The 14,654-nt window shown below is 44.1% G+C and overlaps 1 protein-coding gene across 1 annotated transcript in view; it reads left to right on the forward strand.

Annotated features, from left to right (window-relative positions):
* The first annotated feature begins 12,424 nt into the window (after positions 1–12,424).
* Fbxo42 (F-box protein 42) overlaps positions 12,425–14,654 on the forward strand; it is a 67,865-nt gene continuing 65,635 nt past the window's right edge. Inside the window, exon 1 of the mRNA XM_028880701.2 lies at positions 12,425–12,656. The gene's annotated coding sequence lies outside the window, so the exon portion shown is untranslated. The remainder of the gene's footprint in view (positions 12,657–14,654) is intronic.

The raw sequence follows: 14,654 nt of genomic DNA on the forward strand, positions 1-14,654 counted from the left end.
CAACTGAGGTTGATCAAGACAGACCGGCGTGGTGAAGCGATTGATTAAAGGAAAAGGAAAAAGCAGCAAGAAGATGACAGCTGAAGACAATTATGCCATTTAGAAGCAGGCCTGCAGAAGAGTCCAGGATGATGACCCCAGAGTGCTAGCTTGGATTAGAGGTAGCATGTAACAAAATCCAGCCAATGTCAGAAAGTGGAAAAGACTTGGAAGAAGCTAGAGTATAGAGAAGCATGTGGAGTACTGTTCAGTGACGTTAGAAACCTGACATTTTTCTGCACGGGGTGTTCGTTTGTTTGTTTTGTTTATTTGTTTGTTTTGCATTAAGTCCTGTGCTCTATTCTATAATTCATTATTTTTCGATATTTTCTGTGTGTTTCGTAACATGAAAACATGGTTCTTTTCATGCAGCTGCATATATTTTTCTTTGCATAATTTAATGTGTCAGATAAATGAGTTTATCTAAAAAATAATATGTTAGTTAGACCAGGCCTTTAACCACACTACTCAGGAGGTAGAAGCAGGCAGATGTCTGTGAATGCCAGGTCAGTCTGGAGAACATGTTTCCAAAAAAGTTCAACAGGCAGTGATGGTGCATACCTCTAATTCCAACACTCAGAAAGCAGAGGCAGGCAAATCTCTGTGAGTTCGAGGCCAGGCTGGTCTACAGAGTGAGTTCCAGGACAGCCAGAGCTGTTACACAGAGAACCCCTGTCTCAAAAAAACAAAACAAAAAGTTTGTAATATTGCATCTAAACTCAGACAAACAGATTTCCCAGCTACTGAAGTTGTTCTGGGCCTTTAATAACAGATAAATATATTAAACTATATGTTAAACATTATTGGGCTTTTTTTAGATAATAAAAAAAAGAACTTTATATGGATGTTTTGCTGGGCATACCTGATACATACAGATCAGTTGGAGGCCAGATCCCCTGGAACTGGAGTTAATGGATCCTTGTGAGCTGCTATGTGGGTGTCAAGAACTGAACCCAGGTCTTCTACAAGAGCAGCAAGTGCTCTTCAATATCGAGCCGGCTCTCCAGCCCCAGAGCTGGTGGAGCACTCGCTTAGCATACACATGCACAAATGCTCTTAGTTCTGTCTATATCATCCCACACAAAGGACTGCTTATGCCGGGTGGTGGTGGCACACATCTTTAATCCCAACATTTGGGAGGCAGAGGCTGGCGGATCTCTATGAGTTTAAGGCCAGCTTGGTCTACAAATCCAGTTCTAGGACAGCCAGAACAGTTATACAGAGAAAACCTGTTTTGAAAACCAAATCCAAAAAACAAACAAACAAACAGAACAGAACAAAAAACTGTGTTTGCTCCTGAATAGTGTTCCTGTATTATTTTTCTTCAGTATATAAGTGGATTCCTCTCTAGCATTCTGCTTCTTCCTATTCCCATGGGGGTCTTCATTCATCATGGTATCTCTTTCCTTGTTCTCCCACTCTGTTCCTGATCCAGCTAGGACCTCCTGCTCCCCTAAGCTCTCTTTCCCCCGACCCTTGCCCTTCATTACCCCACCCCCAGTTTGCTCATGTAGATCTCATCCATTTCTCTGTCTGTGGGCGATCCCTCTGTCTTTCTTAGGGTCCTCTTTACTAGGTAGCCTCCCTGGAGTTGTGAGTTGCAGTATGGTTATCCTTTGCTTTACATCTAGTATCCACTTATGAGTGAGTACATACCATGTTTGTCTTTCTGAGTCTGGGTTACCTCACTCAGGATGATATTTTTCTAGTTCCATCCATTTGCCTGCAAACCTCATGCTGTCATTGTTTTTCTCTGCTGAGTAGTACTCCATTGTGTATATGTACCACATTTTATTTATCCATTCTTCAGTTGAAGGACATCTAGGTTGTTTCCAGGTTCTGGCTATTATGAATAGTGTTGCTATGAACATAGTTGAGCATGTGTCCTAGTGGTATGACTGAGCATTTCTTGGGTAGAGAGGTCACCAGAAATCCACAAAGATACCTCCACTATAGACTACTGGCAATGATTGAGAGAGTACCTGAGCTGACCTACTCTGGTGATCTGATGGCTGAACACCCTAACTCTCATGATAGAACTCTCATCCAGTGACTGATGGAAGCAGATGCAGAGATCCACGGCCAAGCCCCAGGTGGAGCTCCAGGAGTCCAATCAGCGAGAAAGAGGAGGGACTGTATGATCGAGAGATTATGAGACCATGATTGGAAAAAGCACAGGGACAAATAGCCAAACTAGTGGAAACACATGAACTGTGAACCAATAGCTGAGGAGTCCCCATGGAACTGAACCAGGTCCTCTGGATAAGTGAGACAATTGATTAGCTTGAACTGTTTAGGAGCCCCCAGGCAGTGGCACCAGGACCTGTCCTTGGTGCATGAGCTGGCTTTTTGGAATTTAGGGCCTATGCTGAGACACTTTGCTCAGTCTTGGTGTAGGGAGGAGGGGACTGGACCTGCCTCAACTGAATCTACCAGGCTGGGCTGACTCCCCAGGGGAGATCTTGCCCCGGAGGAGGTGGGAATGGGGGGTGGATTGGAGGAGAAGACTGGGGGGTGGGAGGAAGAAGGACAGGGGGATCTGTGGCTGATACGTAAAATTAAATTAATTATAAAATAAAAACATTAAAAAAAAAATAAGTGGATTCCTACCAGGGCTGAAGCAACGGCTCAGTGATTAGGAGAACTGGCTGCTCTTCTGAGGACCCAGGTCCGATTCCCAGCTCCCACATGGCAACTCACAACTGTATGTAAGTCCACATACATGCAAGTAAAACATTAATGCACATGAAATAAAATTTTTTTTCTTTTTTTTTTAATTTATTTATTTATTATGTATACAGAGGAGGGTGCCAGATCTCATTATAGATGGTAGTGAGCCACCATGTGGTTGCTGGGAACTGAACTCAGGACCTCTGGAAGAACAGTCGGTGCTCCTAACCTCTGAGCCATCTCTCCAGCCCCGAAATAAATTTTTTTTTAATTGAGCTCCTACCACCACCTGGAATTATATGTTATGAAACTTATATAAAGTTTCTGTGCCTCAGTTTCCCTAAGTATAAAAAAGTAGAAGCAATCATAACTACTTCAAAGCTATATCAAGTTACTATGCCGAGGGCTGAGGACATAACTCAGTGCTAGAGCACTTACCTAATACGCATGACGCCTAGGTTGGTTGGTTGGTTGGTTTGTTTTTTTTGAGACATGGTTTCTCTTTGTAGCTCTGGCTGCCCTAGAATTCAATCTGTAGACCAGGCTGACCTTGAACTCACAGAGATCTACCAGTCTCTGACTCCCAAGTGTTGGGAACAGAAGCCTAGGTTTAATACCACACCTTATTATACTGGAGTCCCAACCAGCATCTGGCTCACTGTAAAAATTCTAAAGGTTGCTGGGTGGTGGTGGCGCACACCTTTAATCCCAGCACTTGGGAGGCAGAGCCAGGCGGATCTCTATGAGTTTGAGGCCAGCCTGGTCTACAGAGCAAGATCCAGGACAGGCACCAAAACTACACAGAGAAACCCCATCTCAAAAGAACAAACAAACAAAAAAAAAATCTAAAGGTTATGACTAGGGGGCAGGAGGGGTACCTTGCCAGTCTGAGGAAGATTGACAATTCTCATCTCTCTAATCCTTTCCCCAAACACAGAAGGCAAGGAGCAAACACCATGTGTTTTCATTTCAGGGACATGCTCCTTGCAGTTTGCTTTATTAAACACATGTTCCACAGGGCAGCATTTGGCTGCCATCATCAAGTCAACTGACTTGGAATGTATTTTTCCCCCTCATATTTTTAGGGTGCCACTAATATTAATAGAGTAACAGCTTCCTGTTGTATCACTTTACAGTTTGTATAGTTTGTATTATCCCCCCCCCCCCAGCTGAGGACCGAACCCAGGATCTTGAGCTTGCTAGGCAAGAGCTCTACCACTGAGCTAAATCCCAACCCCCTTAGTTTGTATTCTTAGTGATTATAATTGCAACCAAGTTGGCAAAATGTTACTAGTTTTTCTCTCCTAGTGAGTGACCTGTTTACTAATTCCCTGATTTCATAACTTCCTGTATTGCTATCTTCAGGTCTGTCCTCACTCCATGCTCTTACCTAGAACCTCCTGCTCTACTTCTCCACCTGGATCCTGAAGACTTCCGTAATGTTTCTGATTCCAGTCCTGTCTCCTACCCCCCCCCGCCCCACACCCCCCCCCGCCCCCATCCCTAGGGTTTCACTATGTATCCCTAACTGTCCTGGAGCTGAGATCTACCTGCCTCTGCCTCCTGAGTGCTGAGATTAAATGTGTGTACCACCATGCCCAGCCCTGATTCCAATTCGTGGAGTCAGGCTTCCTGTCACTGACAAACAGATGTCCCACAAGAACTTCAAACTCTGTTGGAAACTAAAAGAATTTGGCTATCTCACCATCTTCAAGAATAAAGGATGTTGTCTTGCCCATCTCCGGGAACTGTATTTATTTGTGATAGTTTTCTGTGAATCTGGTGTGTGTGTGTGTGTGTGTGTGTGTGTGTGTGTGTGTGTGTGTGCCTTTTCACATGTGTACATGTGTGTGGAGGCCAGAGATTGCATAGCAGGTGTCTTCCTTGATCACTCCACACATTATATATTGAGTCAGGGTGTCTCACTTGAACCCTGAGCTGGAGGATTCAGCTAGTTGAGGATGCTCTGTCTCCAATTCATGCTTGCTCAGGCATTTACAGACATGCAATTTATTACTGTCATTTATATGGTGCTGGGGATCTGAACTCCAGTCTTCACACTTACATAGCAAGTGAATTACCAGGTGAGACATCTGGATTTTTTTTTTTTTTTTTTTTTTTTTTTTTTTTTTTTTTTTTTTTAGTTAATTCTCCTGTAGTGGTATTTGCTCCATCCATGACCTTGGGCTATAGGGCCCGAAGGAGGCTGTTGCACGTGATCTCTGTCTCTCTCTGTCTCTCTGTCTCTCTGTCTCTCTCTCTCTCTCTCTCTCTCTCTTCGAGACAGGGTTTCTCTGTAGTTTTGCGCCTTTCTTGGAACTCCCTCTGTAGTCCAGGCTGGCCTCTGCCTCCCGAGTGCTGGGATTAAAGGTGTGCGCCACCACCGCCCCACGCATGTGACCTCTTAAAAGGAGAGGGAGAAGGGTCATATGCTCCTTCTCCTTGCTCCTGCCTGCAAGGTGTATTTGCTCCTGGTCAGATCAAAGGATGACTTCAGCTGTCTACTCTGTTCTGTATTCGTGAGTATATTTCATCAATCTACCTTAATAAATTTCCCTAATACTTCTTAAACAGACTCTCGTGGATTCATTGCTTTATTCTCCTGTGTCTTGAAAACAGCAAAGTAAATGGAACTAAAAAGGCCTTGAGGTGGAACAGTCTGTTATTTTTGGCCTTGTAGTTACAGAGTGCTGCCAGCAGAGGGAAACCGTTTCTTACAATTCCTCTGTGGTAGACAGCCTTAAAAGCAGGACAGTCTTTAGCCATGGTTTTCAAGAGGACCAGAAAGATCTAAATCTTGGGAATCATTTGAGGATGTTTCAAAGATAAGAATTTTTGTTCCACTAAGTGGGCAATCAAGAAGCCAGCCCTAACTAATCATAGCAGCCCCTTGAGACCTTGGGCAAGTCCTTTCTTCGCTTGGTCTGTTTGCTTCTCTGCAAGATGAGGGCATGGGACAGAAAACTCCACTGTTGAGACTGGGGGGAGCCGGGGCAGTTTCATTTTCCAAGGGGAAGCCCCAAAAGTTGAGATCGTGGGTGGCAAGATTCCTGTATTGGCAGAGACCCTACGGCATGTGCTTCTGTTTCTTGTGAAATGTGCTTAGCTATGGTTCACACTTGGCTTGTATGTTAGGAAATCTCCCTCAAACCTGGTGTGGGACTTGCAAGCACAAAGCCTGTAGTGAAATGGCCACTGACACAAGCTGAGGGTAAGTATGCAGTTAAACACGTGGTAGGCATGTGAACAGAGAGCAGTGTGCTTGCACACACCTGTACGTGTTCAAAAACAGAAAAACATAAATGCTGGGCTATATGTAGTTTCTTTTCTTTTCTTTTTCTCTTTAAGAAAAAAAAAATTGAGCAGTGGTGGTAATCTCAGAACTCCAGAGGCAGAGGCAGGTGGATCTTTGTGAGTTCAAGGCCAGCCTGGTCTACATAGTGAGTTCCAGGACAGCCGTTATACAGGGAAACCTTGTCTCGGAAAAAAAAAAAAAAAAAAAAAAAAAAAACCCAAAGAACCAAAAATAAATAAGTAAAATAAAAAGAAAGGAGGAAAAAAAAAAAAGAAAAGTTAGTTTGAGAGGGGTGCACTGGTGCATGCCTTTGATTCCAGCACTATGGAGGCAAAGAAAAGGAGATATTTGTGAGTTTGAGGCCAGCCTAATTTACATAGCAAGTTCCAGAAAAGCCAGCGTTACATAGAGCCTGTTTCAACAAAACAAAAATGCAACTATACCTGCTTAGTCTTCAACTCCATCAAAAGCCCCAGAAGATATATTATTTAAGTAAACAAAAAGTGCATTGCAAACAATGACCAAAAACTCTAGAAATGAGAGAGACATCTGATGGCCTGGACAGTCACCCAAAGTTCCTCTGCAACATTGGTGCATCCATCTTCAGCCTGTAGGTCCATAGTATCTGGCAGAGTTTTCAGTGAAGCAGGAAATGTGAAAGACTGTTCTGCTTATATTGGCAAAATTTGTCAGTTGCTTTCTTCTGTGTCCTGCAGAATATCTGGCAGTTTCTTCTGTGAAGCAGGAACCTTGAAGGACCATCCTGCCTTGTTTTGGCAAAGTTCAGCAGTCATTTTCCTGTGGGTCCTGCATGTCCAGTTTATACAACATACTGTCAATCAGTCCAGGCAAGAGCAGCTTCTTGCCTAAATGGTTAGTCTTGCCACATTGAAAGCAAACTCCATAAGGAATTTCTTCAATGCCCATCATTTCTGAAGTAAATTGGTTCTGCTAGGAGCAGATGTGTCTCATTGTCATGAAAAGCCCTAAGGTAGCAAATCATTTTAAATGCCATATTCTGTAGGTCTTTGAAAGGTTTGAAGACCATTTATCTATCTAAAATATATCTCTATATGATCTGGAAAGCATATATAACATACCTACAAATTTGACTATTATAAATGACTAACCACTAACCTACGTTTCCTGATTATCCTATATAGCTTATAACAATAGCTTTCAAAAACTAGAACTTTACCTTATATTTTAAATGAACTGCATAGGTATAGTACCTTAAAAAAGAACAAAAACATATATACAATATGATGTAACAAAAATAACCTTAAATTTTTATCAATATACAAAAATATCCCAAATCAGAACAGAAACATAATACAGTGTGTTGCAACAAAAATTACCTTAAATTTGTGTCAATATACAAGTCTTTACAATACAAAATATTTGAGATTAATAGTTGTCCCTTAGTTTGTAGCAGATTCAGTAATCTACCCTATTATTTAAAGTAGATTCAATAATCTACTCTTCTATATTATCATTCTTATATCCCCCCTTTCTTCTTTTTTTTCAGAGATCCCTGAATGTAATATCATTTGTATAATTTCCTCCCTTGCCAATACCAGTAATAATTAATAAAGCTCCCATAAATGACGATAATCATCCACAACCCACCAAATAGCCAAAAACCACCCACACCCCCCAACTCTTGGGAATGTAGGCATAGTTTTCCTTAGACTACTTCCTGTTGTCTGTGGACAAAGCATCTGTAAGGGTCCCTGAGAAAACCAAGTCCTGGGAAGACAAGCAGTAATCTTTGTTGATAGATATCACCAGTCAAGATGCAGGAGGTCTCCTTTGATCACACCTGATCCATATTCCTGAAGGAATCCACAACCTCTCATCTGTGGGAACAAAACTCTAAAGCATTTTTTATTTCCATTTGACAAATACATTTTTTTTTACTCTTTTTTAAAGTTAAGGCATTTTCAAAGTGTCTAGATTGGTTCAATTTAGCAGTTCAGTTCACAATTCTATGTTTCTTAGTACCTGTTGTTTGCTTATCAGCATTCAAAAAAATTCAACATCAACACAATAGCATACAGGATCCAGGCTCCCTTTGTATTTCCATCTCTACATGGCTTATTCTTTTATATTACTTTACTTCTCTCTTTAAAGACTTTTTTATTTTTAAATTATTTCTTTTTATGACTGTCTATACTCATATTATTTCTTTCTTAAACCTACCCACGTTGTAAAACACACTGGAACCTGTTTACAGGTCTTTTTCCATCTGGATTTCTTTTTTTTTTTTCTTCAAGAATTCTTTTTTTTTTTTTTTTTTTTTTTTTTTTTTTGTTTTTCGAGACAGGGTTTCCCTGTGTAGCTTTGCGCCTTTCCTGGAACTCACTTGGTAGCCCAGGCTGGCCTCGAACTTACAGAGATCCGCCTGCCTCTGCCTCCCGAGTGCTGGGATTAAAGGCGTGTGCCACCACCACCCGGCGAATTCATTTATTTTTATGTGCATTGGTGTTTTGCCTGTGTGTAGGCGCCAGATCCCCTGGAACTGAAGTTACAGACAGTTGTGAGCTGCCATGTGGGTGCTGGGAATTGAATCCTGATCCACTAGAAGAGCAGCCAGTGCTCTTAACTGCTGAGCCATGTCTCCAGCCCCCCATCTGGACTTCTTTTACTGCATATCTTTCAGCCCTTTTTTGACCATGTAAGCAAACATTTAAACTGCTAACCTACACCCGGATCCTCCTTGAGCGGCTCTTGGCTGGCTCTGACCACTTCTGGGCTAGTGAAAACGAAGCCTAAAGCTTGTGACCTGGTTGGAGGTGCTTAAACTACAGTCAACCTTCCTAGAGCTCTAAAATGTCGATGCTTGTGCTGTGGGCAGTCATTTTTGCTTAGTTTTTTTTTTGTTCCTACTTCACATACTAGCTGCTCAAGGGCTCACTGACAGAAACTGTCTGGCAGAAACTCTTAAAGGAGCCATATTTTTGTTGCTGTTATTTTGTCATCATCCCCTACTTCCCTCGGAGCTGAGGACTGAACCCAGGGCTTTGTGCTTGCTGGGCAAGAACTCTACCACTAAGCTAAATCCCCAACCCCTATTTTTTTTTTAAGCTTTCTCAGGTACTATGGAAATTTGAGCACCATGTTGGTACACCAAAATGTAGTTTTGTTTGTTTTTGCTCTTTGGGCTCTTTGGGGGCCCACCACCCAGTTCCCAAATAAATTACACACAGAGGCTTATACTTAACTACAATTGCTTGCTCTTAGCTTGGCTTGTTTCTTGCCAGCTTTCCTTATCTTAAAATTAGCCCATCTACTTTTTGCCTCTGGGCTTTTCCTGTTCTCTCACTTCAGTAAATCTTACACTTACTCTGTGGCTTGCTGTGTAGCAGGGTGGTTGGTCCCTGGAATCCTCCTCCTTCTCTGGCACTTTTCTTTCTTTCTTCTTTCTTTCTTTCTTTCTTTCTTTCTTTCTTTCTTTCTTTCTTTCTTTCTTTCTTTCTTTCTTTCTTCTTCTCCTTCTCCTCCTCCTCCTCCTCCTTCTTCTTCTTCTCCTTCTTCCAGATTTCTTCTTCTATATATTATCTCTGCCTGCCAGCCCCATCCTTTCTCTGCCTTGCTATTGACCATTCAGTTCTTTATTAGACCATCAGGTGTTTTGGACAGGCATACGTGTTCTGGACAGGCATAGTAACACAGCTTCACAGAGTTAAACAAATGCAACATAAACAAAAGTAACAGACTTTAAAATATTACCCAACAAAACTCAGGTTGCTAGTGCCTTCATCAGGGGAGTCATTTCCTGGCTCCAAGGCTTGGAGTTATTCTTAATCTTTTTTAGATTTTGTTTTCATTTATAATTTGTTGTGTGTGTGTGTGTGTGTACATGTACATGCCACCTGTGTGGGTACCCTAGAGGCCAAATACTTCATCAGATTCTCTGGAACTGGAATTATAGACCACTGTGAGCTGCCTGAAGGTGCTGGCAACTGGACTAGGGTCTTCTAGAAGAGTGGCAAGTGTTTCTAACTTTTGAGCCATCTCCAGCCCACCTTGAAATTTAGAACATGTTTGTTTGTTTGTTTGTTTGTTTCCGGAGCTGAGGACTGAACCCAGGGCCTTGTGCTTGCTAGGCAAACACTCTACCACTGAGCTATCTCTCCAACCCCGAGATTTAGAACATGTTTAAAATTTAGACTACAAGTGGTGGTGGTGGGGGGGCACACCTTCTTGTAATTCCAGTTCCAGGGGATCTGACACCTTCTTCTGTCCTCCAAGGACATCCACACATGTGGCGCATATAATACGCTCAGGCAGACATAGTATTTAGTTGTGTGTGCGCAGGCTCACAAGTGTCATTGTTCAAGAATGAAGGTCAGAGGGTAACCTGTGGGAGCTGGAGTTGATTTTCTCCCTCTGTCATGTGGGTTCTGGTGTCCAAGCTTGGGACAAGCACCCTTACCTGTTGAGCCATTTTGCAGGCAAAGACTTACATCTTTTTTGGAGACAGGGTCTCATTATGAAGATCATGTTGGTCTTAAACACAGAAATCTACCTACCTCTGCCCCCTGAGTGCTGGGATTAGCAGTGAACTACCATGCCAGGCCAGTGGAATTTCTTTCTTTCTTTCTTTTTTTTTTTTTTTTTTTTTTTTTTTTTTTTGGTTTCTCGAGACAGGGTTTCTCTGTGTAGCTTTGCGCCTTTCCTGGAACTCACTTGGTAGGCCAGGCTGGCCTCGAACTCACAGAGATCCGCCTGCCTCTGCCTCCCGAGTGCTGGGATTAAAGGCGTGCGCCACCACCGCCCGGCTCTTTTTTTTTTTTTTTAAAAAAAGATTTATTTATTTATTATGTACACAGAAGAGGGAGCCAGATCTCATTACAGATGGTTGTGAGCCACCATGTGGGTGCTGGGAATTGAACTCAGGACCTCTGGAATAACAGTCGGTGCTCTTAACCTCTGAGCCATCTCTCCAGCCCCGAGTGGAATTTCTTAAACCAGTTTCTGACACACTGTACGCCAGGAGGGTTTGTAATACTCATTTGAGGAACATAAGTGTTTTGAAGACTGAGGCTCCTCAAACTAGTTTCAAACTCCTGGAATCAAGTAATTCTTGCCCAGGGCTGGAGAGATGGTTCAGTGATTAGGAGCACTGCCTGATCTTCCAGAGATCCTGAGTTCAACTCCCAACAACCACATGGTGGCACACAACCATCTATAGTGGGATCTGATGCCCTCTTCTGGCATAAAGTCGTACATGCAGACAAAGCACCCATATACATAAAATAAATAATAAAATCTTTTTTTTTTTAAAAGTAATTCTTGCCCTTAAGCCTTCGGCATTGCTGGGACTTAAAGGAGTGTCACCAAACCTTGTGGTACTCGGCTTCTGATCCTGTCTTATGTCCCAAGAGCTAGTAGCCTAGGAGGTCTACTTTATCCCAGGGCAATTTGCTTGGTGTTTCAGGATGCTGCAGTTGCACAAGAGGTGAAGCCCTTGAGTTCTCTGCATCTGGCATTTACTTAAACCAAACCTGTAACAAATAGATTCTAGAAGATTTCCACCTACACGTGGCTTTTTTCTTTTTTTTTTCTCTTCTCTCTCACTCTTTCTCTCTCTCTCTCGCTCTATCGTCGAGATAGTTTCTCTATGAAGCCTTTCCTGTCCTGGAATTCGCTCTGTAGACCAGGCTGTCCTTGAACTCAGATCTGCCTGCCTCTGCCTCTGGGGTTAAAGGCATGAGCCCCACCGCCCGGCTATTTTTATTTTTTAAAACAAAGTAGTTCTTTTTATTGTATTTACTTTTTCTTTTGAGACAGGATCTCTAGTATGTAGCTCTGGCTGTTCTGGAACTCACTTTGTAGACCAAGCTGGGATTAAAGGCATGGGCCACTGCCACTGCCTGGCTCAGAGCTTTCTTGAAGTGAGACTTTGCAGGACCCCATACCCCGGTGATGGTGACAGTGGGAAGCACAGAGAAACACAGAGGCCTGTTTCCTCCCGGGCCCCGCTCTACGTGGGTAGCTTTGAGCCTGGGTTTCCTCATTTATTAAAGAAAAAAAAAAAGGGGGGGGGGTGTGGTTTAGCAACATAGCTGTTGCTACAGTTTCCAAAGGCTTCCAACGCGGTGAGATGACTCTGGCGAGATCGAAGAGCACTTCCATTCGTCACTGCCCTTCTCTGTGCTCAATGGGTACCCTGGGGCACAAATGACTTAATCTAAGTCTTTAGTCTCAAACCAGCAAGAAAATAGCTCAGGTACCCGGGCCGCGCCGATTTCAGAGTCGTGGAAAGCTCCGCTCCCCTCGGCCCTTCTCAATATGGCGCCGCCCAGCGGCCACGGCGCGCAGGCAGGCCGCGCTGACGTGTGTGCGCGCGCGCTTCCTCTGCGCCCCGCCCCGGCGCATGCGCACTGCGCGCTGTCTTCTCCCAGCTTGAGCAGCAGCGGCGGCGGTGGCGGCGGCATCAGGGACGGCGGCGGCGGTGGCCGCCGCGGCGTTTGAGTGGAGGAAGATGGCGGCTCCGGGCGGCCCCGGGTCCCGCCAGCTGTGAAGATTCCCCGAGCACGGCAAGCACCGGTCTGAGGCAGAGCGGCCGTGCTCTGGCCCTGGCTCTGGCTCCTTCGCCATCGTCGCCGGAGACGCGAAGCCGAGAGCGCGGAGCGGGCTGGGCCAGGTGAGGCCTCTCCCGGTGCGGGGCCGCAGCCGGGCGCCGACGCCTCCTGCGCTTTATGTCCGGGGACCCCGGGGCACCCCGAGTCTGGCGCGGGCCCGGTGTACTGCGCGGGGGTGGGTCTTGGCGGGCCTGGGGTCTTGCTGTCGTCATCCTCGGTTCCCCTGGCCGAGGTGGAGACAGACGTCCCCTTTGCAGCTGACCCTCGGGATGGATACAGACCTGTGCCCTCTCCTCAGCTGGGTGGTTCTGGTCCTAACCCGGGCCAGGAGAGGATGCGTGGCAAGGGCAAGAATGGCTTTCGGGGTGTCATCGAGCCTCACCCCGCCCCCTGAAGCCCTTAAGTCCTCGGAGAAGAGCGGGAGACGGCTGTCCTCCCGAATTGGGGCTGCGGCGAGGGGCCGGCGTCTCGGAAGCTACAGCTGCAAAGATGATTTTTTTTTTTTGGAATTGGCTGACGAATTGAAACACAAGCTGTTCCTTTCCTGACCCCTAGCCGTTTGAGCGTTCTCTTAGGAGTGGGAACTGCAGCTCTCCTTGCTGGAGACAGCAGTCCACGTTGTTACTGAGGAAGGCTTGCCCTGGTGAGAATTGTCTGTTCAGAGAACTGTGGAGGGTGGGAACGAGTTTGTAAATCAAGGAAAAAAAAAATAAACAAACCCAATTGAGTGAGATCCTGATAGTCTCAGCAGAGAAACTTCAGATGATGGAGTTGGTTCGGAACGTTTGGAACAACCGATTGCTTTGTCTGTTGAATCTTCTGAGTTTTAATAGGAAAATAAACGCTTCGTTTTGTTTCTCAATGGCCAAAATATTTGGACTTTAATGTGTTAGCGTTCCAATGGCTCTAGATGCAGAACCAGACACATTTTCACTTGCTGGATGCAACACTTTGCTATTTTGTTATTTTGTTGTTGTTTTCTTGGAACAACTTTTTGTTGTTGTTGAAATGCTCGTAATTGAGTGACTTTGGTTTAGTTTTTCGGGTAGAGAAGACGGTTTGATGCCTGGTGGCCTTTTCATTGAGGAAGAATGGCTTCAGTTTTAATTGTGGTGTTGTGAATTGTTGGGACCATCTCTTTTGCTTGGACACACCAAACGTCTTTTGTAACAAATTGGGCTTTGCTTGTGCTTAAGAATGATGACATCATGGATTTAAAGGGACAAGGGAAATTGCCGAAGAAACACCATCATTTAGAATTCAGTCTGTAGCTCTTAAGCTGGTCAGGGATGCTCTCTGTCAAATTCTAACTGAGTTTATTCAATTGTCTAGTGCGGTTGGGTGTCTTTTCTGTTGCATGCTGATCAGTTTATATCCTATAGCTGTTTGCTTTAGATAAGCCCAATTTAATATAGCGTTCAATCTATGTTGAGCCATGAGTGTTTTTTGCACTTCAGCCAGCTTTTAATGACAGCTATTAAGTTAAAACGACAATGACTTCATTTAATATTAGCTACTTCTTTGGCCATTTTTTCCCTTTCTTAAATTAGTGTTTTCTATAGAAATGTGTAGGTTTCCTTAGTGTCTTTGCTAAAGATGTAGACTTGAAGCAAGAGTTGGAGACTGGGGGGCCATTCTGCATGTTGGTTTGTTAACAGGTCATAAAATCAGTGGTGCTTTGACATTATGCTCCTTGGCATCATCTGTTATGTCGCTGTGCTTCATAATCATCAGGTATTAATGGAACTCTGTGACATCATTCACTTGCAGCGTTTCAGCTTTATTTCCTTACCTGTCTCAGGTACAAAATGAGAAAGATCAGGAAAAGCAGCTAAGGATGCTTTTTTCTTTTTAAGTTTTATCTATTTCATTTTATGTGTACAGGTATTTTGTCTGCATGTACATTATGTGCACCATGTGCGTGCCTGGTGCCATGGATCCCCTGGAACTGGAGTTATAGACAGTTGTGAGTTGCCATGTGGGTACTGGGAATTGAACCCAGGTCCTCTAGAGGAGCAGCCAGTGCTCTTAACCACTGAGCCTCGGATGCTTCTTTTTTT

This window comes from Peromyscus leucopus, chromosome 2 (genome assembly GCF_004664715.2).
Source record: "Peromyscus leucopus breed LL Stock chromosome 2, UCI_PerLeu_2.1, whole genome shotgun sequence".
Lineage (NCBI taxonomy): Eukaryota > Metazoa > Chordata > Mammalia > Rodentia > Cricetidae > Peromyscus > Peromyscus leucopus.